The sequence below is a fragment of the Zerene cesonia genome, chromosome 3, assembly GCF_012273895.1.
Source record: "Zerene cesonia ecotype Mississippi chromosome 3, Zerene_cesonia_1.1, whole genome shotgun sequence".
NCBI lineage: Eukaryota > Metazoa > Arthropoda > Insecta > Lepidoptera > Pieridae > Zerene > Zerene cesonia.
The window spans coordinates 4,943,558-4,968,694 of record NC_052104.1 but is presented as its reverse complement, the minus strand read 5'-3'; the positions used below and the strand labels follow the sequence as shown (position 1 = coordinate 4,968,694).

Sequence of the window (25,137 nt, the reverse complement as noted above, 5' to 3'; positions counted from 1 at the left end):
TAATTTAAATAAACATTAAACGCTCCTTTCTTCTTTTGGCATGTTTCCAAAAATATACGATACTTTTGGTCATGGAACCGTGTCAGTGAGTCATCGGGCGCCCACGCAACTCACTCCTTAAATTTTTCTAACATAATTCATCTGCCTGTATTTGGTGTCATGTCTTCCTAAACTGAAATATATCGCCGACGATAGACTCTAAGAAATGTGGAACAATTAACGGTTGTTTGTTAGCATTGGGAGATCGGAACCTAGTTTAGCTGAGTTTTTTTGCATATTTAGTACTGAATAGTTTACCTGTTAGTGTCACGAAATTTTCTAAATGGTGTCGCGTCACTACGACGCATTAAGACACGACTATCGACTCATTTGGCTCTGAATTGCATTTTTTTGATTGGTGCTGTTTTTTTAAAGCGGCTGATATAACTGTTAATGAAAGTAACAAGCACTATAATGATCTTCCTGCAAGTTGAATTTTAAATAATAAATAATGTAATTATTATCTTTTTAATATACTAGCTATCCTAATTTAAAATGACTGTTTTATTAAATACGAAATAAACACGTATCGATTTCAATACATGGAGAACTAGTTTTTAAATCAACCCTGAGTATAGTATAAACGAAAACAATACTCATGTAACGTTACTCCACGTCACAAGGGAATTTATATTAAGCTTCTTTCAAGTTTATTTAATAGCAATAGAAATTATTAGCTTTAATTCATTTAAAGCTGCCCAGTGACACAAACACACATGATTTATACTTTGTTTATTCCGCACGGTGGCCATTGTGCGCGCACCTGCCTCCACCTGTACGAAATGCTTTCCGCGCAGTAAATGCCTGCCTACCGTCTGGCTATGCGACTGTGTTGTCTCCCAACTAGAAAATCGGGAAACCTGCCACCGGACGTAATGAATTTAGCATGCCTTCACATATCAAAAATGTATTCGCATACAATGTTCATTTTGTTAGTGTATTACAACAACTTTTAATTAATTTTTCACTATCATCGTCATAGAATTTTTGTTTCATATTTACGAATTCAAATGAATTTGAATAAATGAAGTACAAGGCAGAGTTTGATTTGACCTAATATAGGCCGGTCTGAACTTCGAAATAATGTCTTTCATTATCATTCCATCGTTACTCACACGGATACATCCCGAAGACTATGAGCTTTTTATTCTTTAAGGAACTTTCTAATGAAAGTCGATGAATAAGCACAATTATTTTTTCTTTGCGCCCAATCGATCAGACTCAGCTGCCGCGTGTAGAGGCTGTTGTCAAAATGTCTGGATGTTATAGTAGCTTGGACGAGGTCGTTTACCCGCTGAGCGTAATTAAAATCCTTCATGGAAACCGCGCCTGATGGAATCCGTCCTGACCTCGAGCACGACCGCGCCGCCCTTTAAATATTACTTTATAAATAGGGATCAATCAGTACTAGCTTCTACCACACTAACGGTGATCAATAAATACATAATTTATTGCCCATCAAGTCAACAAAAAGCCATTAAACGTTCATATATTAAATAATCCTTTAAAGTCAATAAAACCATTATAAAATAAACGGGGACGTTTACATTACAGATTCTAGTGTGTAAAAACTGCCACTAAATGTATTTAAATTATACGTTGGCCGATATCAATGTAACTGTAAAGTCGCTAATAACAAGAATCGATGAATTTTAATGCGACGTCAATCAACGTGGTGCCTCGAAGAAGGCACGGCTTTATAAAAATAACGTTGGAACCAGCTACTACTTCCTCTGACTTTTGATCATACATATTAAAAAGGTACGCCATAGTAAGAAAGTTCCGTGTGCCTTGCGACGTAGAAATAAATCTCATCGTACCGTTTTGTATTTGGTAACAACGAACTTCATTCTTTTTAGATTATATTTGATGAAAACAATTTGTGTTCAATTCACCGACCACTTAATGCGTTCTCTCTAATGCGGCTCGCCATGTAGTGACAAGTTCATCAGCCTCTTAATCGATATTTCCAATGCACTTATCGGGAAATCGGAACGAAGTCTTGCCTTGTACTCGATAGTACTAAGAGTAGCGTGTCACCGATGCGCGGGCGGTCACGAACACTCCATTCTCGAGTGACCTCTTAATTATAATCTGCGCCCTGGCAAAGAGGTCAGGCGGACCCATCAATACGAAAGCCCTACTAACGCCGGCGAATATGCAGCGTTTAACCGTGAAATTTCATATTGTTTTTGTGTGTACGTGTCAACGAGAAAGCAATAATCGTCGAGTTTACTTAATAACTGCGTTTCAAATTATTTAAACTCCGTGTATTTATGTTACTTTCACAAGGTTTCTATACTAGCTGACTAGTAAATTACAATATTTAAAATAAAACATTTTTACAAATGTTTTTCGACGAAGTCACGACTTCCGAAGCATTTTGAATGCCGCTATGCACTCAATAAGATATTTATAAATTGCGGGTTTGAAGCGAACTGTACCTCTTCCTATTGCACGGAATAGCTATTAATAACATATCATAGATTACAGAGAAATACGATCAACGTCTACGGAGAGACTACATTACGTTCGTATGTCTCAATTTACTACGTTCAAAGCGATCTTGCGCTAATGTTGACCCGGGTCGTGGATATCGGCTCGTTTGTACTCTATGGAACGTTTACTGACATTATACTTGTGTACAACCGTCAGTAAGTACCTGTTGCGATACCCAAGTTCACCCACTGAGAATTGTAAACGAGGTTAATGTTCTCAGTTTGGGCGCCGAGCCTTATAGTTAGAGGAATTATTGGTGTGAGATGGAGTACAAAAGTCAAGTCGTACTTCATTTGAATTTATAGCTCTTTAGTGAACGAGCAAGTGGTGACTAGATAAATGATTCTATCCTATACTAGATATTAAGTTCACATTTATGATGGTCATTCTAAAATAAATATTTAGCTTAAAGCTTATAAGACTACGAAAAAATATATATGTCACAGCTATGACTGAAAATATACATGAGATATTATGATTTGACATATTATAGTATCCACCAAATTATGATTGTAATCATCATAAGAATATTTTAAATTTCTTTTGATTATACATTATTTTATTTATATAATTTTATAGACATTTTTTTGCATAAGTAAAGGAACTTAATAGTTTTACCTATTTTACCAAACTTGACCATCATGAGCTTTTATACCGGCTACTGTTATAACAAAATTTATAAACAAATGTATTCTTATAAACCATGAGACAAATAATATTAGATTGGAGAGCCTAAAGCCAATTCGTAAAAACTAACTGTGTTATTTAAACTACTTACATGTATACAGTATAGATGGTAACTTCTCTTTACTATTAAGAAAAATGTTATAAAGGACTTTGACTTAATAATGCACTATCAATAAAAGTATGGCCTGCATTAAAAGTAAAGAAAAAAAGAATTTACGTGCTTGCAAAAACGCGTTTATAGTTAACACTTTACGACTCTACTCCGATCTAGATTATAAGACAATTTTATATCGTATTTTATTTTGTGTATCATATGTGGACGGTAAGGCACGCTGAGACCTAGCGCTCGTTGAAGTCTTTTATTCCAACCGAAAGATACCAAGATACCGTCTCTACGTTAATGCCTCCATATATTAATTAAAACATTTCTTTTAATTGCATTGCTCTTTAAATGGTGTCGCTTGAGATCGTGTGCTATTTATATTTTACTTTCGATAAAATAGCGACAACATATTATAAAAAATTTTATGTACTAACATGAGATGGAATATTTGTATTTATATGCTTTACAGTTATTTATCAAATATTCTTATATTTAATATTAAGCCATATGAAGTATTTTATAAAAAGTTCTATTTATCTCAATAATAAAACTTTTAGCAATTTATCTATGTCTTTGAACAAAAAATTAATTATTTTGAAGGTAGACGATGCGGATCTAAATACAACCCATCATACGTTTTGCGCTTGCGCATCGAAGCTTATCGCTCATAGTGAAGACAAGTGCTCCGATTGCAAAAACCTTCCGATGGGCACCAACCCTAACGGGACAACATAACATCTCGTCATATTTCAACGATAAATGTAACATTTATGAGATGCAATAAATATAGAAAATAAATAAAATTGATTCATAAGTGTTGCAAAATGTTTTTCCTAATTAAATTTATTATCCAAACCGTTAGTACTCTGAAAATTATTTAATAAAGTATGATTTTTTAATTTCTAATTTATTCAGTTATAAAAGACATGTATTTAAAAAGAAAATTATCGTTTTTATTTTTTATCTAGAAACGTCCTCAACGTCCGTTTATTATGAAATTCCTATTAAATCATTATATTACGGAGATTAATACAGTTTGCGTGATAAATCGTCGTTATTTATACAATTGTTCATTTGCTTTCCGATGCGTGTTCAAAGTTCATGACATACTCTCTTAGCTTATTAATATTGGTTTATCGATGCATTTTTCACAGGTTGTTCCCCTTTGGAAGCAAGTTTAGCCCTATACTGATTTTTATTTTTAATTGCAACAACGCACAAATATGAGATAATCTTCTTAATTATCTCATACCAAAGCAGAAATTGTGGCGTCCTTACGCAGCCACTGGAACCAACATAAAATATTTATAGACCAGTTATTGAACAGGATATACCGGCCAACCACAGGATCAAACTAAATACTATTTCTTTTGGATATATATTTTTAATTAACGTCAATTTTTTACGCCGACAATTAAAAACGAAATAGTATCGAACGCAATTCGTTTCAGCAGTAGTACGTACCTTCAGAGAGGCTTGGATAAACAAAGGGGGTTTCAGGGTCGATCTTCACGTTCAAGTTCAAACAAATTCAACACCCAGTTCATGAACTTTTCACTGTTCGTATATCACAGGCGGGCGCACAGTCCTCGGGGATGACGCGAGCTGCGTTGGTCGCGAGTCGTGCCGCGGCCACTCTCGACGAGACACTGAACTTGCTGGAGTGCGTCCCAACGGTTATAACATAACACGTCTGACGTAACCTTAACCTTGCAAGAAGAAGAGGAACGAGCCGCCGAAGGACGGAGAGAGAGAGCGATAAGCCGAAAGAAAGGGAGAGATAGTTCTGAACGTCGCGGGTCCGAGCCGCGGCCGCTCTGTACTCCAATGTAAACCTACCTCAGGCACACGTGCATGTCCTCAGTCAATTTAAATTCAATTTATACATTTCAAACTTTTATGCATTCTTACAAATCAGACTGTGAAATATAAAAAATAAAGAACCCAGGAAAGTAAAGTAAAGATCACATTGGAAAATGCATTTCGCTCTCAAGTAGGTCGCGCATCGACGTTACTACAAATCGGCATATTTACTCCAAAGAATCGTTTATGCAGATAACCCCTACTTTCTATGGGTCACAAGGACACGGTTGATTATTCGCTATTTTATGCTAAAACCTCGCACGCTCTTTAAATACAAGTCTCTAATATAGCTTTCACTTGTATTGGATTTACTATGAGATGTTTACATTTTATTGAATTATCTTCCTGTATAATTTAAGTGTTGTTTCTTAGTATGGTGTTATTACTTCATCGGCAATTGATTATATCACGAAGGCATATTCCCAAGATCAGGCAGCGCTATATAATTAGTTCCGACCATCGAGCTTCCCGTCTTACGTTTATTTATAATAATACCAATGAGAAGCGAAATCACTACATAGTATAAACCCCCTACTGCGTCTGATCTAAATCCAGTAAGCTCAAAAACATGTCAACGGATTTTGCGCAATTTTCGCTTGTGCTTAAAGTTATTAAAAGGAAACTAAACATAACTTCTGTATAAATCAAAAAATTTGAAGCTTTAATAAATACAGATACAAACCAAATATATTTTGGTAAATTTTCAAAATTCAACGTAATCTCATAATGCATGAGGAAAATTATTAATGAAAATAATTTGTGACAAAGAGTAGAATTGATTAATCTATTATAAAACTGTATTAAATAATTGCTTACATAATTTATTCATTATTATTACTAATCAGTTTTTCTCATACTATTTTTAAACTTGTTGTATCATATGTACGATAAAATATATGTGTATAAAATTGCCACCGAATCTTAATATATGCAAACGAACGAATGAAACGAAATGTGATTCCTTTTATTTTGTACGCAAACATTCAGAGTACGTCGGTAATGTTTGAATGGTGTGTAAAATCCAAACAATAGAATAATCTGTTTAAGTTCAACGAACATGGATAATTGATTTCAATGGCATAACATCGCACCCATTTAATGCAAGAAAAAAAAAACCAAGATGTATTTTTAGACAAAAATTTCAATTATTCGACTTCACAAATGACCCACCGCTTTTAATTCTATTTATAAACTCAAAGTTTCAATGTTTATTACTCAATCGCCTAGAATAGCTTGTAGTATATTTGTAAAAAGTCTAGCACAATAATCCTTTAAAACCTTTTACTACTAAATTCTATACTCGGAATACTTATTTATCCGGGTCTTTCTTAGCTTAGCGTTATGCCTAAGCATGCTCTGAGTGCTATGTAAGGGAAAAGAAGTAACTTGATCAATATGTATAATTTGTATATAGAAGATCTCGCAAACTAATAAAAAAATTATTTGAGCGGGCAAAAAAAACTCTTCTCCAAATTTTTAAATGTCTTATCAAATAAAATATCATACATATATTATAGTTAAGCATCAATATCACAACCATAATATACAGAACATTTATTATACTCATAACCTTATCTCTAAATTCTATTCAAAATTTAGGAAGTAATTCAATATTTCACTCTTGTTATGAGCATGAATATTGATTATTTCAAATAAACCACGGCTAGTTCGCGTCAACTATGAAAAATAAACTAAGTGTACCCACCAACTCTTTATAAATTACGATATAAATAGTAATAATGACAGCTAGATAAGAATTCACGTCGTATTTTCTCACGAAATAATTGCTTACATAGCGCCAGTATACATTACAACACTAGATTAGAGTATAAACTATTGTTTGAGATATTGAAAGCGGCGATGATAAAGCGGACCTCAGATATTACTATTAGAACTACTAGTTTTACGAGCTGCGAGCTTGTTCGTAATGTTCGGAGAGAATAATATTAGCTGCATTTGTTCCTTATCGATTGAAATATGTTGAAGCTTTTAAGAAAAAACAAAACGGTAATGTACGCACGTGATCTTGTTATATGTACAATTGATAAAGTAATATTGCTAACGTACCATTTTTCTCACAAAATAGCGATAAAAATAAACTTTCGTCCTATTAATATAGAGTTGCGAGTCTGCCTACTTTTCGCTCAATGATATTTAAATTGCATGCAGTACCCATCATGGTATTTAGTGTCAATTACCAATCGTAAGCTCCTTAGTAGGTACAGACTCAGCACGAATCTGAACCGCTACTTGGGCCCCAAGTTCAAATCCTCGCCTGCACTCCTAACCTTTATTGGGCCCGTTAGTATTTCTATCGGTCGTTTCCATCAATCCAAGCCGTATTTCCATACATAATATTCTCCAGTCGATTTGTACATTAAATTCTATTCAAGATTTACTAGACGTTTGACTAGCCTGTTTTGAACGTAGTTATTGCAAATATTCAATACTATCATAGCCTGTAAGGAAAGTTGGACATGACGTTGCAATGAAATATTTTAACATATCTGATTGTTGATTTGTTTGTAAGGCCTTTTGTTAAACTCTACTGTGGATAGCAATGGATTTTATCAATGTATAGTCATGTATATTGTTATTGAAGGAATTAAATATTGCTTCGAACTGTATGGTTTAGCAGTTTTGTATTGTTTCCGTTTAATTATAAAAGTGATAAAAGAATACTAGTGAGTGAGTTCAATAACCTTGGAGATAAAAGACAAATATATGATTGTCGATAAAGTATATGTCAAATTTTTATACAATATTTTATTCTAATCTCTAAGATACAAAGCCTTTACTATCATAGTAAGGTACTTTATTTTTAATGGATTTATTGTGAATCTGTAGACATTTTTTTTCAATGAGAAAGTTCATATGTAAATAGTGCTTATGATCTAATAAATCCAGTATATCCGCCCGTAGTATTACATTGTAGAGATGTAAGTCAACAAACTGAAAAGTGAGATGCATGATGTGACAGATTTTAACGGATAACATATGCGATAAACCAGATTGCACACGATCCGGTGATATGGTAAAAAGAACATCAAAAAAGCGGAAGCGGTGAAGCACATGTAATTCAAGCTACACGTATAAACGTCTAAATGCATTTATAGCCCATTACAGCACCAGGATGAGAGAAATTTCTAATGGCTATAAGCCTTCGTATCGTATATATGTATTATCGTCATGATTGGAGCTAGCTCACTCAACACGATCAAGGGAGCGAACAAATCTCGAATTAGAGCAGTAATTTTAAAGGATACGATTGCTTCGGTATTTGCGATTGCATCGTAGAGAAATACTTTAATAATACCACGGCGTAAGAACTGGTGTTAGAGGATGCAATGACTCTATACTTTCCCGTCCTTTGGTTTTACTTTTTGTAATGCTTATAGAATTTCACTTATCTCCATCCATTTATCAGTGGTTTATAAAATGTTAAGTGTAGGTTTATGTTTAAATTATATGCAATATTTCTAGAAACATTAAAAATGAGTAGATGGCCATAATCAATATTCAAGCGGCTGATATATTAAGTGGTCGCATATTTTTACTGCATATTGTATTAATGTAAATCTTACATTCATCAGCATTAACCTATTAATGTTCTAACTGACTTTCTCATGAGGGTTTATTTATCTATATTATAACCAACGGTGAATATACGATTAGTGGTATACTGTATTTATTAGAACTACCACAGCACCAACTATATAAATAAAAATTACATCACAATGATATTTTGATAATCGTGTATATTTTTTTAATTGACTTCACATTTAGTACATGTCCACATACCGAACAGTACGGAGTATTATTCGGATATTTGAACTTATTCTAAGCAATGAAGGCCAGTAGTCTATACCCTTCGTTCTTAACGTACAATAAACGTAATGCGTGCTACATTGGAGTTTTGAACTACTAAGTTGACCACTACTAACTAAAAGGACAAGATCCACGTAATATTTTTTGCTTTGTGTTTGTTTTATGACCGCTCTATATTTACTCGATGAAGGCAATTCTCTCTTCACACGCTCCAGACCTCATTGAAATCATCTGCAAGTTTTTTAGCACCATCCTACAAATGAGGAAATAAGGGAGATTTGATATGGAAATGGAAAGAGTAATCACTACCTTTGAAATGAAATAAGAATCAAATATGCAAAACGTATTCTCGAAATTAATGATAAGTTTTTTGTTTTAAACATACACTCTTGAACTCATCAATCTTTCTCGACCCCAACTTGTCGTAATTAGATGTTTGTTCGCTATTAATTGATATACTTGAATTACTTGTGCGTGTTTAAATGAAAATAAAAAACGTATCAAGAAGACTTTTTTCATGTAGAACATCTCGATTGCCGTTCTCGATTTATCAATTTCATATTAAATTAACTTTAATTAGATAGAGATATGTTATTATCTAGAAATATATGTACGTTGAAGTAAAAGGAATCCAGAAATCAAATAAAGCCCCTCGAATCCCGTAATTGAATTTCAGCGTTTAAAGTATGTTCGATGTGTATCACAGACGTGTGATTAGGGGCAATTAGGTTAGAAGTAGGCTTCAACACGGCCACGATACGCAAAGAATAGCTACGCGCGTTCATTACACGTAATTGCGTCGTAATTATCGGCTATTGAAGCGATGTGCGGTGGCGGTGTCTAAGGTGGCCACATTCCCTTTTGTTTTCCATTATCTATCAAACTGCAAACGATGTTTCGAAATTGATCGATAAAATTACATCTGCTTAAACTACTTGGACTATATTTATTGATGTATATTCATAGAACATACTTATAGAGATAACATCACACTGTCACTCTCTAATCATAAATTAAATATGATTAATTTTGTGTTGAAAGTCTGTTATCGCCTTTTAAGACAATCAGTTAAGCTTATTAGTTAAAAAGTTTAAAAAAATAAACATTTTCAACATAAGTTAATATATATAATTGTAATGCTAAGAATAGTATTTCTTAACCATAATTATAATCATCTCGGAATTATTATTCTAATGAATTTTTACTGTTTACACCGGTATTTGAAGTAGCCCGTTATAACTTATTGCCTTGCAATGAAATCAAAACTGTGAACAAGAACATATTTACGCCCGTCAACATTACACGTCATGAGTTTATTTATGCTGTTTACGAGAATTGAATCATTTGTTTTCTCATAAATAGCAAGAAGTTTATAAAGCTTCTGATACAGAAGCCGGAGAGTGTAATTTTAGTTAGGGGGCAATTAGGAATCCACTGAGTTGATCACGCCAAAGGTATAGTTACAGCTAATGCGAGATATTACGGCGTTGAGTGCAGGAACTTTATTGCGTTCGTACACATGTTTTCCAATTCAGACATAAATTTAACTTCACCGTTATGTAAGTAAATCAACGCAATTAATTAAATATTGTTATCGACACATAATTTATATTTTATACTACCTGTTCGACCCGCTACACCGCAGTCATAACTCAGGATTGGTGTAGGTATGTTTTGATTGAGTTATTGGAGTGAGTTGATGAAGATTCATTAATTTTGAAGACCTGTACTCGATGTATACTATAAAATAATTTTTTGAAACGATTATACCGCAATTACATTTCGTATTCTTATGTTTTTGCAAATTAGCAAATTAATCGATTAAACGACTAAAGTGGTTAATGTAACGTATATTGCACACGTTAATAAGACAATATATTATTACATAATGTTATAATAAAACGTAAAAAAAATTAAAACAGAATTCAAACAGATGTAATTTCATTTTAAATGAAATCTATCGCACTGCTTCATGATAGACGTATATACGCGTACAGGCGGAGCCGGGGCGAACAGCTTGTATATTGTAAAACTAGACATGTATTTACATCACACTGGCTGCTCCCCGCGTAACTCCGTATCCCGTAGGAATATCGTTATAAAAAGTTGCCCATGTGTTATTCCAGTTGTCCAGCTATCTACGTACCAAATTTTAATTGCTATCGGTTCAGTAGTCTGCGTAAAAGAGCAACAAACACACACACACATACTTACAAACTTTCGCATTTATAATATTAGTAAGTAGTATATTTTTTATAAAAACTCATACTCGTCCACACACGCAATCTATAATTATTCAACTATAATTACTTCATTGAACATATTTAACGATGTGTTTTAATATTATAACGTTTTGTTGATAATCATTAAGCCAGCACATAATAATTATGGCAATATGTAAGAGAACTAATCATGTATATCGTTCCATCATTGTAAAAGGCGCTCTTAAAACAAATGAAGGGCACGCGCAACTAATAAACTATGAAAGCGTAATGTGTAATAATTTAACTTTAGGTCATGAAACTGACACAAAACGTTGATTGTTTTCCCATAGTGCATGTAGGAATAATGCTTTATTGTAATTGCTCATGAGGGATTTTTTAAGTTGAAAAAATGACTACTAAGGACAACACTATTGAATTCATATTCAATAGCAATAGAAGCTCAAGTGGTTGTCATAAAAGTTCGAATGCAGAAATATATTTTATGTTTATGTTAGAGTAGACCATCGAGTCGTAGGTTCACCGGATGGGAAGCGACCACCGCCTATGATCATGATCATGTGAAGGAGTAGGCCCTCTGCAGAACGAGAAACGCATTTACGTTGCTCGCCTTTAAGGAAATGGGATGAAAGGAATAAAAGAATCGAATGGGAAGGGTGAGGAAAAGGATATGCATCTTCGGTTCCCCTAACTATTTTACGCTGATAAGTGCTATCCTAATTCGTGGTGAAGCCTCAAATCCCACATATTATTTTAATAAATTCAACATATTGATTGTTATTTATATAAATTAAAGGGATACCTTTTAATGAATATATCTTAATATATTTTATATCAAATTTGAATCCTAAGCGTTCGTACTATTAAATACACATCCAAAATCATAATATTAAAGATGTAGTAAAATGAATTGACTTTTCGTTTTAACGCTACGTTTATCATATGTTTACTGGGCTAGTAAGGGCTTCAATTATTGGTGCGGTATTTAAGCTTTCATCATGGATTTATCTCCATTGCATGTTTCAATAAATTGTAGCGGTAAATTGAAAATAATCGCCACCATAATAGAGAAACTTATACAGCAATAAAGATCGCATATTACAACCAACCATTATAACCGCCGCCCTGGACGTGCTTGTTCGCTGAAAAGAAATATCTCGTTTATATGTAAATTTATTTCGTACATACAGTACCCGTTTTAGAGTCAATTTTCACGGTATCTCTCAAGCAGCCTCATTAAATGCAGACTGATGTACACAAATATCGTCGTTAGTTTACACTCGAGAAATCTACGTTGCCATTCTGTGACTCATATTAAGTAACTAATGCCGCAAACATTCTACCAATAATTAAATTCTTTAGTGCCACTTAAAGTTAAATGACAACATTACTGTTTACGATAATGTGGATGGAATTGAAAAGCAGCATCCGGATTCATAAAATCTGTTTTAATTAGCTCTAGTGTTTATTTGCAAAATATTTGTTGAATAGTTTTTGTGATACAATTTCGATACTGTAAGATAAGAATCACGTAAATTTAAACAATCATTTCGATTTCTAACAACAAGTAAATAGACATAGAAATACAAATTTTTCACGTATCTAGGGAAAGAAACTTTAACGCGATCAAATAAAATCCTGTTGAAAGTTTTGTTAGTCATCGCAAGCGCAAGGAAGCACATATCAATTTTACTTTTTCCGCAGCTGCCTTATGATATTCGTCTCACGAACCGGGCCGCACGTGCCGACTGCCAGCTCGCACGACGCTGGCTCAAAACATCTTATAAATAAGTAACAATGAGCCAATCTCTCGCATTTTTAATTAATTAAATTTTGAATTTTTTGAGCACCACACGACGAATAAACGGATATCGAACTTGTTTTTCATTTCGTTTTGTTTGTTTAACGTTTATCGTTAAAAATAATTGTTCTTTTATCATTCACACTATTAAAGGATTCACAACTTTCTCCTAGTATCTGTGATATATAATATTGAATGATATTTACAAATGATTATAATTGAAAATAAAAACAAAAAAAAACATCATATTACTTTACTGAAATTAAAACGAGGACGAGTCTTAGTTTTATGAGCCGAATGGCCGTGATGAATGGCCAATTGGTCCTTTGGAATTTTAACGGCGTATTGCTTTAGATGAAATAAAAGACGCGAAGTTTAGTGCGGCCAGTTAAGTAACAGAATTAATTAGGAAAGTTGTACACAGAATAATTCTCATTAATTTTAACACGCGCGCCTTGCTCCCCGAAGAATTTGCACGCTATATATATGGGACCCAATTACCATATACATGTATATTGTATACTAGGCGTTATATTGCAGTGAAATAGCGCCCCTACGCGTTGACATTCATTTTACCTTAAATTAAGATTATGTTTTGCTGCGAAATCCGTGGGCTGATTGCAGAGACAATACAATTACAGTTATATCAGAATCTGTGAAGCTTAACTTTTGATATTTCCTTCTCTAGCCTAGACACATGCTTTTGTGTTCAGAATATCTGTTATTGTTCCACAGAGGACGTGTTTAAAATGTAGCCTAGATTCTAGGTTTTATCATTGTTTATATTTAACACGTAGAATAAATTTTTAAAGGTAAAAATGTTACTTAGTATATAAAAACATGCGTACTTTACATAAATACAGATTATTTTGTACTAAACAATAGATACGTAAAATTATTCGTCTTGTATTATTATTCTCGTGTACAAAATACACATAAACTTAATAAGATATTGGTATATTTACATATGTAATGGAACTATAATAAATGCTGCTGTAAGATAGTATAGAACTCAGAAATTTCTCGAATACATTAGGTGAGGTTACTTAGATTTTGTAACAGATAGTTACTTCATTTATAATTCGATTGTCGTTAAATATTGAACTAGGTACTATGATCATGTAAGTTATTTTTCATCACAGTTAGCATAAATAATTAAACTGTATATTCAACTATTTTGATAAAAATAACATTACCAAAGAAGTTGAGAACGCTTCGCCACGAATAGGACCAATTCGTATTGGGGATGTATCACATCCCCTCGGGCTTTCGGCGGTAAATATACAATGTGATAGCTACTGTGTTTTTTTCGGTGACGAGGGAAGTTGGAAGCCCATATCCCGGTTGCTTACATCCCAGTTTTTTCCCCTTTATTCCCTTCATAAATCTTTTCCTTTATTCTTTATAATTGAATGGTGACAATTCATGACGGTTGTCCCGCTTCCTATCCGGCGAACCACTAGCTGCTTTGCTGATTATGACATATAATACTAAAATAAAATAATAAATTATTACTAAAATCAATCCATGACCGCCTCCTTGGTACATTGGTTAACGCGTGAGCGTAGAACCGAGGGGTCCTGGGTTCAATTCCCGGTGGGGACGCACAAAAAAAAATGTCTCGGTCTGGCAGGACACAGAAGGTTGATCACCTACTTGTCCGTAAAGAAAATCGATCAGTGAAACAGATGTACATCATCTGCCCCATACCCCACTAGGGGACACGGGACTTCACTTTTAAAATCAATCCAGATCAAATTTTCAATTATTGCTATCAATATTGACATTTTATTTTATTTTTTGACAGCTTAATTTCGATGCATTACTCATTCCGTGATGAGGTTGTCATGTATAACTGTTATTATTAAAGATATCTTACTTTAATACTCCGATTTATTTCCAGTTTTATCTCAAAGGGATTTCCGCTCTGCTATCGTTTCTTTTAATACTCATCAATGTCATAAGTAATAAGTATGTTGCATTTAAAAATTGTTCTTTTTTTCAGGTAAGTGACTCCGACAACTGTGAATTGTGTAGCAGTTTTATTGTAAGAGATTTTAATGATATACTTTTTTTTTCTTTTATATGGTGCAAAAAGTTTGAAAGCTGAAACAGTAAAGATAAAGGCAAAACGTAAGACACGTTAAATTATTTGTCATTAGAATGAATTACACAATATCAGTATACTTTTCCTATTATTTATTTTGCTTGCAAGGTTTGTAAATTGGATTTTGTTTTTTATAAAGTCCTTAAAAAGGGGTAAAATAGATTTTCTTTTAAATTACATATAATTTAAAACTAATAATACTTATGTCAGCATTTTACAATTATATAAAAATTTAATACTGTTAATTTAATAATTCTTAGGTGCTGTAATAATAGCGTTAGACTCAACAGCGCGGCAAAATGATTTATCACGATTGCAACGATGGAGATATAATCCGAGCTGTGATAGTTGCCATTCTCACTGCTCGCTGTTTCATTTGTTTAAATTGACATTTTCTTTAGGCGTACGCGTGTTGAAATAACACGTACCTACCGTTACTACTCCGACACTAACATACTCGATCAGACAAATTCACTCCACTTTCCATTTTTCACTGGCCATTTTCTTGAACAGACGTCTTAAGTGCAGGTGATTCGCGGAACGAAATGTAGAGCACCAAGGCTGCTGCGTCCATAGCCTACATTTGGCCTCCTATAAATAATAGCTCGCTGCATCTTCGATAAGTTTTGTTTTGTATCTTCTTCAATAGTGTGCCTTAAAGCTGTCAATTGGATAGGATATGTCCGTTTATTTATGGATATGGTATGATTCAATTCAACCGGTTTTCGACGCTTGCCATTCAGTGGCGCCTCGAGCCTAATATATGTTTTCTTAAAATAGTTAGTTATTCAGTTTAACAAAAACAATTACATCTGCGATATCATACACACTTTCGTGCCATAATGCTCTCGTACATAATAGACTTTTTCTGGTTACTTTAACCTCTTCAAATTATTAGAATCAAATGCGTTTCTGAGCGACGAAGATATCTAATGGGCAATGGCGTCAATCCTATTAAATAGATATCGTTGAATCGACGGTCGGTTTAAGTTATTGATGTTCTCACAGATTATGTGTGCTTCGACTTGTAAGATATCATTTTATCATTTTCACTTTTACATAAAATAACTATATCTAGATCCAATACCAAGTATCGTGTGAACATTATTTCTCACAGTGACAATGGTAGCACAGTTGACACTAATCCGCGAACACTCGAGTGTGACACCAAAATAAAAGAAAGCGTGACGTATCGCAGGACAGGCGCCAGCTGCATATGGTAAAAACGTTCGGATGCCGTAAAGTCAAATGTACATAGCCCAGACAGATATTTAACGCCGCAAAAAAAAACTACAAGTGCACGGGTTATTTTCGACTTGACGTTAATATTATGCGCTCTGAAATTTACATGAAGCTGTTACCGCCGTTCTGCAAAAAGTAACACTTACACATTGGCTTTCTCACAAACTTAATATCTTTGTGTAGTATCGGAATACCTATAAAAACGAAAGGTAAGTGTATATCACTTATTAACACGAATGGTGTTTCGCAAAAGTGGAAGTTCAAATATACATCACTCATTTTTATTTCATCAAATAGGCTATCAAATACTTAAATAATCTTTTTTTCTATGTAACTTATAGTACATAAAACCTTAAAGTGGTTTTAGACCTAACTCTGCAATATATTTACTAAAATATTCAATGCACCGATACAAAGTATCCATTCGAAGTTTATTAACTTTATAACAGAATTGCGCGAAAACTGTTAAACGGTGTATGATAGAATTTAATACATCGTTTTACTCCTGGATTAACACATATGATATAACTCATCTCAGTTAACGTAAAGCCAGAGAGGTCCACTAGTTTTCAAATGAAATAGGAAAAGTTTTCTTTTTAATAATTAATGAACATTATTAAACTGCTACACCAGACAGTTTAGTCATTATTTATTTAAATTAAACTCAGACATAAAGTAGCAGCAATTCTTACAACACGGTCACGTATAAACATAAATATTAACTAAGAAATTTAATACGAAAATATTGTTTGTATTCATAAGCCTACAAGCCCACATATACATATAGAAACGGTCTTTTATGATCTCACTCACCTACATGTTGGAATATATTTTAGTCTTAGAGAAACCTCTATGTTTATGTGCATATCCTTTTAAAATATAATCCTATACTTATACATTCTTGATAATGTTTCAAGAATTTAACTAGGATACAAGATTATAATCGTTTGTGTAAATATCGTATTTGTTTTATTTAAATGCTGGTGCAGACACACGACCATATAAAAAAATGATTTAATTACAATATAATATATAATAGGCTCTACCAAAGAAGTATTGTACAGCGATTATCGGTTCTTTACGTATTAATTATTTGAAGCATATGCCTAAAGCTCCAATTACAAAGACTTAAATAATATTTTCACTATCAAAACCTATCCTTCAAGGTTTATCTGTGTGATTACATCATCGCCTTAGGGTCACTAATGCGATCGGACTCAAACAGATACAAATGCATTAAATATAGAGATAGGCATTAAATCAGCAAGCCGATTATTCCAATCATTTTGTTTCTTTTACGTTGCAGCTCACCATAACCTGCTACTTAGTACAATGAATTTATGAACCATTTACAAATCGAATTTATTGAGACGATTCGCTTAACAACCACATTAACAGTTTTTGATCATGCAACAAAATTATAATCATACAGTTTACTGTGTAAATGGCGTGTATTATTGAGTCATTAAGGCTGTATATTTTTGCGAAACTATCCGCACCCTTATAAATAAATGGTAATATAATTATGGTTATACTTGCATTGCGGGTATCGAAAAGTATTACATTAATTATTAGGATTCATTCGCAAGCTTGTTAAATTATTTATACCATCAATGTCAGCCACAGAAATATTTATCACGTCTTTTTACATTTTTTGAATTCTGTGTTTTTGAATAAATATAATAATATTGTTATCATGGTATTATTAACAAAGTTTTGTGGTTATTTTTTGAGTGAATAAATAATAATGTCACAATATTATGTGTTCCGAGGGACGTCAAATCAAATCTATATCCGACTAATATTGTGAATGCGAAAGTTTGTCAGGATATGTGTATGTTTGTTACTCTTTCACGCAAAAACTACTTAACCGATTGCAATGAAATTTGGTACGATATGCTGGACGACTGGAATAACATATAGGTAAATTTTTATCCTTAGTTAGTTGACGTTCCTTAAGAACAGATTTAGCAATAGGGCTATATTAAGGGCATTTTAGGGTTGTCGCAAGTTTTTACGAAAATATTAAATCGCTTTCCCATGAAAATTTATTAATACCCCGCGGGCGAAGCTGCGCGCAAAAGCTAGTCTTTTATAAATTGTAAATAGAAATGTTCAAATGTGTTACGCAAGTTTTTACGATAACGGTGAACGGTGAAATAAGATTAAAACATAATATTTACTGTCCAAGTTCAAACAATATGGCCTTAAGATCCATGAGCAAAATTTCTTGATACTATAGAGTATGTGAGCACAATAAAAATTCTTCAACAATTATTATAACTGCACTCACTAACAATTATAATTACAACTCGGCATATATCGATAATGCTTTAATTTTTATAAATACCCACATTAACCTACATACACAGTTTATATATTTGAGTGACAAAGACACGTGAAACCGCAAGATTGTTGCCCTTAATTTACCAACAACTTCTCATTTCTTTTTTAATACATATCTGATAAGTGAATCAAAGCGTTATTAATTTTGCTGTTTCCGCTTTATATTTTTCAAAATACTAATTGACTTTATTAATGCTTCCACATATTTAAAAAAATAATAATAATAACTTCGTTATCTTAAAAAATATATAGTCGTTTAGCCACAGCTAATTGCAAGTGTTTAAAAATTCTTAGAGTCGTAAACGATACTCTCATATGCTTTATTCGTTTCTTTTTGATGCCATAAAATCTAGAAATAGAAGTGTCGTTTTGCAGCGTTTAAAAAACTTATTTTATTTATCCGTCTACTTGCCTTATCTTTACGAACGTCCTTTTTTAAAATACAGCCCAAGTTTACCGCTAGCTTTTAATTTGCGCTATCATTATAATCTTAGCAATCGTAAAAGCAATAACGATGGAACTATTATTAATACAAGTGTGGTATTGTATTATACATCATATTTTGCGCTTATTTTGAATTCAAACAGTGTGCAGTTCAATTAAACTGAATGCAAAATAAATAATTAATTGATACAAGTCAACGTTGGTTATGTTATTGTTTGCGTATTAATGAAATATTATGTCAATGAAATTATATTATATATATTATTTCTTGGTCTTTTTTTATATTTTGAAATTTTGTTTAACATTTTATCTCCTGTATTTATAACATACTTTAATAATGTTCATAATTTTTAATAAACGGTGATTATCTGCTCAGTTGATGTGATCGTAATCCTTAAGGAATCGATATTCAACTGCAAATAACCGTGAAAACGACAGTAGCTGATTTTCATGCGAAATTTAAAAGTCGTCCATAAAAAAATCCAAACCGTGTGAACCTTTTTGAGTCCGCATAAATACATTGGTTTTTTGAACAGAAATAAAACTGAAGTGCTCAGTTAATTGTAAGTAAGCCGAACTTTTTACTTTCGTTAATTGCTCCAATTGAGTTCATGGTATACTTTTTATATTAATTATTTCTCTGTGTACAAATTAGCGCAGACTGCTTCAAAGCCTGCGGGTGCAAATTACATTCAATTGTAAATGCTCTCGCCTAGATTATAAAAGAAATCAATCTGTAAGGAGAGCAATGCGCAAAAAAACCGCTAGCCGAACTTGATGGTATAACATCAACTCATTCATTATTGAAAAGACGTGCGGTTTCGATATTTAATGAAACGTCACTTTGGAACTGTGAGACCGCATTAGGAATATTCAGAGCACCATCGATGGAAATTAATAGATCGAATGGAAAACAAAACGAACAAGAAATACATGTATATCGTTGGTAAAAAATTGTGTAGAATGCGATCGACGACACGTACAGAACAGTGGCTGAGTGGCCGCTGTTCGACGCCACTTCTGACGAATGTCAATGGCACGTCGACACCGTTACTCGATCTCGCGTTCCCCAAATTAATTCACCAACCAAAATCTGCACAGCATTTGATCCCAACGTCGATTGGTATTAACGAGCTCTTTGCTTCGGCGGCGCCACACCTATCAGTTATATCACGAAAGCTTTTTTTACGCTTCCATAAAATAGATCTTGCTATTTATTAACAATCATATAATACGCTTGTAAGTTATGCACAACGTTACTGTTATCTCAGTACTTTTGCATAAAAATCAGCATCGTCTTGATCCCTTCAAGTTAAGCTTAATGACAGCACTCTACATTAAAACATGTATTTCATTGACAAGCTCTCATTAATCCATAATGGCAGAGACCCCACATCGCTATATAATGACGTACAAAACATATCTCAAAGTGTTATTGAAGTAATATATTTTGGTTGGCTTTGGCTTTAAGATCGGTGCTTTTTTTTTCATTTAATACACATAGCAAAGGTAAATTATTAATACACTTAATCGTTACTTTTACTTCCATCTCCCTCGATTTACGGCTACAATATGTTTTACAATTCACGCTCTTAATTCTATATTAATCTTTTAATCGTTTTGCATATCGTTTCGGCCGTTTGATTGTACTGCTATGTAATGGAATCCTAACAAAATGATTCTTCAAAATAGCAAGGCGGGTTGCCTTTTATTTTGGTATTGAATCAATTGACGCTTGAGTACATGAATAGACACAAATAACTGTAATAGAAAAATTGTTTTGTTCGTTTTCTTTTACACTTTTGTCTACGAAGATAGGTTTATAATGTGTTTTGGAAATATAATCTTCTTCTGTTACTGAGAACAAATAAATATGATACTCATTCGAAACATATTCTGCGAACGTTCTACTTTGTATTCATAAAGCATTCCGATAATCGAATGCCTATTCTAGTGCCACCTTATATATTAATTACTGTAACCTTAATTTCATCATCGATCATAAGCCATCCACCTCCAACTGAGGTCAATATCTTTTCGTAAACTGGATCGCATATCAATACTTGGCCATTGAATTTTAATGAGACAGGTTTCTACAATTTCATATCCTTATCGTAATGCTCCGTTAAAGTTATTATTTTTTCATTTGCAAGCTCTAAAATAGCGCTGGCATTCTTTTTGTCGAGAGATATGAGTTAAACAATACCTGAACCGTTGATAGCTCCACGAGGTGATAATGTATGTAACATGAATCGACATCTAATTATAGTTAAACGGTACTAATTTATTAATCAAGATGTAACGATAGGAGGCTTGTGTACGCTAGTTGGCTTGTGTTGTGCGTGAAACAACGCAGCGGCATCGTTTGTCACCGGGTACCATGTATGTGGAAACCGATTTTATAAAGTTGATTATTTACCTATACTACTATTTTTATTATTACCACGTAAATTTAAAAGTAGGAACCTATAGAGAGTTTTTTTTTGGAAATGCGTTTTCTTTTGTTTGGTTTTAAACTGTTTTATTGGGTACAATATAAGACAATGTTTTCAATACGAAAAATATTGTTTTAAATTATATACCTATATATACGAAAAAGATGTATATATTGGACTAATTAAAAAGCAATCGTTTTATTTATTTCCCCACTTTATTTTTTGCGTCAATTAAAAAACAAAAGGAACGATTTAATGTGAAATCTTAATAAATCAGATTAATTCATTCAATCAATATCGAGTCACGTTAATGAGGTAAAATATATGGTAGCATTTTTAAATGATAATATGATAAAATATCCAGATAAAACGTTCTTCTTGATTTTTCTTGGTTCACTCCATATCTCTTCGCAAATATGTACTAACTATACCCATTTAAACTCTAGAGAAGGAGACCAAAAGAAGTGCCGACTTCGACACTCTAATTAAAGATTAAGATCTTTATAAATATGTTAAATACGACGTTATAGAACTGTATAAGCTCGGAGCGTACTCAAGATAATATTTATTATCTTTATACGAAACTAATTGCCTTTGAAAACTTAATGGCTACAAATGGTAAATTAAATAGTATTTGAAGAAGATTCCAGCTACTGTAAATTTACTTTATTATTTATTGCTTGGGCCTCAGCTATATATGGTTCGTGCAAGATCTAGATAATGTTTAAGGACACACTAGTCGTTAATTTTATCACAGTGCAGTCTTTGTTACGGTAAATGTACGCGTGTTGGTAGATTGGGATATGTTAATTAGCTGAACAGTTAAGTGGGTCTATCGGTTACGTGAACTTTGCACTAGTTAGCGGTCTTGTACAGGCCGTTTTCAAATATGGGTGACGTGTCCTGGATAAGTATAATTTATAGGAAATTAAGTATACTATTAGGGTGGTACGTTAAAGATATCTTAAAACTTTTTCTTTAATCAAAATCAAATTAAATATCAAAGATTGAATCATATTGTGCTTTGGAATTAGTTAAGGCAACCATGCAGAATATCTTCACCATCGTGGTTGTAGGGACACCCGTATACGGATGCTTATAGAATTTATTTTTATATTTGTGCATCTTCGCTGTTTTCCCGTCAATTATTATAATTTTATAAGTTTATAAGCGGTATGTTAGTCATATAGTTCGGTATATTTAACCTATTTTATATCGTAATATACATATAAAAGATGAAAGACTTGACTTTGATTTAGGAAGACACCTCCGCCAGCGAATAGGACTCCAATCTTACAGAGGTCTTAACAGTAAAGTAACACTTTCCATAATTATATTTCATTTACCTTTAGTTTTTATTTTTCGAATATGGACTGTACAAATTCTATGTGATAGGTACAGCTATTGCATAGCTAGTACATCATAATATTAAGACCTCTATGCTCATAGTGATCTAACTCTATATATATGGAAATATAGATAAATAAACATATAAATTTTGTAACAAGAGTGGTGAGTCTAGAGATCCGTATTCCCATCCATGATCCAGATTAGGTAGTCTAATCAAGAGAGGTATTGTCTTACTGTACACTTTCACCTTGATTAAGATTTTTATCACGCCCCAGCTAATATGGATGCTTATGGTGGCGTGTGTTGCTCACTCTTAGATGACGCATCTACTTTTCTATCTTATCTTATTCTATATATGAAGGCGGGCGTTGTTATCTTTGCCACAGCTAATTTAAGCTTTAATGGGTGTCAATTTTAGTTTAGATACAGTTTTTTTTTTTGTTGTAAATAAAAAAAATCAAGAATCTAAGAAAAGTCAGTTTGTCAATAAATATTCATGCAGACCCCAGAAAGCCAGCAAAAAAATGTTCAATAGTAAAATGTTACAATTTCAGTATGTATTTGCAATTTCGCAATGAAACACAATTAATGTCAACTAAAATTAAATGATTATAACAGAATTAATTAAATCATTGAATTAAAATATGCATTTATCTGATGTTAAATGTAGTTCTCAGTAATTTTGGACAGTAATGCGACATTCGATGAATACCTAAAATGTTAATATAAATGCTTTAAGTACTTTCGACGTAAATTTTGTCCAAAGAGAGTTTCACAGTAGTACAAGTACGAAAGTCACATTAGATTTCCAAATCTGTATTAACTCCATTCTACCGAACTAAAGTGCAATATTTTACTGGCTCCTATTATAAACATGAATTGTAAGCAGGGAACTCATTGTTTAAGTGTAAAAGGTGCTGTCACTACATATCGAGTGCATGTAAAATTATACACGAACAGCAATAGCGAGCGTTTTATGCGTTCGGGAAACTTAAGCTTCGCTGACATTCGTGACATATTTAGATGCTCGCCTCTCGCCACCAATGGCTATACGGTATCCAATTTATTATGTGTTGTTCACTTCCCGTCTTTGAGACATATTTAATTGAAGTTAGAATATGTTATGGTGTGTGTTTCGTAGAGAGCAAATATGCTAACGTCCGCACGATGTGGTGTAACAGAGGTAATTAAGTTGTGTGAAATTTATATTTTTATCTCACTTCAATGATTTGTTATTAAGAGTCACTTCCTGGGGCGAAGATTATTTGCATATTTATTAGTTTCACACGTTTTTCCAATGCAAAACAAATTACTTGATAATCTTAATAATATTTAGATACGTAGATTTTTTTGTCTAAGATGTAAGAAAACGAATTCACCGGATTTATGAAATACCTTAAATTGACTAAAAAACAATTACTCTCTAACCAAACTGTAAGTAGATTCCAGCAGTGAAAATAAAAACAACGGAATGAATCATGTTAGTACTAATATATTTAAAGCAAAAGTTTGTTCACACTTTCTCATCATAAAACTCAAGTCGAGAGTCACGTATATTTTATTCCAAGTAAATCTTTTATATTCAACGGCAATCACTCACGCGCTAAAGACCTCATAAACACTAAATTATTTAACAATAATAGTTTCTACATGCATTGTTTTCATTGGAAGTGAATTTGTCTGAGGTCAAGTTAATGGACTCTCACTTTAAACGTTTGCAATTTTATTCATACGTTTCTTTTCATTATTACTTTTTTGTCAAAGAGTCACGCAAACTCAATTTTTGTTCTTTTCAAGGACTGCATAAGCTAAAAGCATGCTTTATAATTCCCTAAAAAATTAAGAAAACTTTAATTTTCAGTTTGTATGCATAATACAAAAAGTTTGATTTAATAGAAAAAATGTACCAGCATAGTTATTAAACAACATAAAATTATTAAGTATAACATTAAAATAGTAATTAAATTAGTGATTTGTATTTTTAGGATAATCGATGTTTTATTTTAGAAAATTGCTTTTTCTTATTTCTGTGCATAATACGTGCGCATGTGTGCATTCAGTCCTGTGTAGCGACAGAGCCGGCCTAGACCGTCACGTAATTTTTGTGTAAATGTAAGCACGCACACATTTATACAGACTCCTGCTCTTATAGTCCCTTTAAATCATGTATC

At 32.9% G+C, this 25,137-nt stretch overlaps 2 protein-coding genes across 3 annotated transcripts in view; one reads left to right on the top strand and one right to left on the bottom strand.

Annotated features, from left to right (window-relative positions):
- The window catches only part of LOC119837337, a 37,760-nt gene extending 32,757 nt beyond the window's left edge, over nt 1-5,003 (bottom strand). Inside the window, exon 1 of the mRNA XM_038362886.1 lies at nt 4,793-5,003. The gene's annotated coding sequence lies outside the window, so the exon portion shown is untranslated. The remainder of the gene's footprint in view (nt 1-4,792) is intronic.
- LOC119837342 (autophagy-related protein 16-1) overlaps nt 1-25,137 on the top strand; it is a 124,120-nt gene that overhangs the window by 48,860 nt on the left and 50,123 nt on the right. The window lies entirely within an intron of this gene.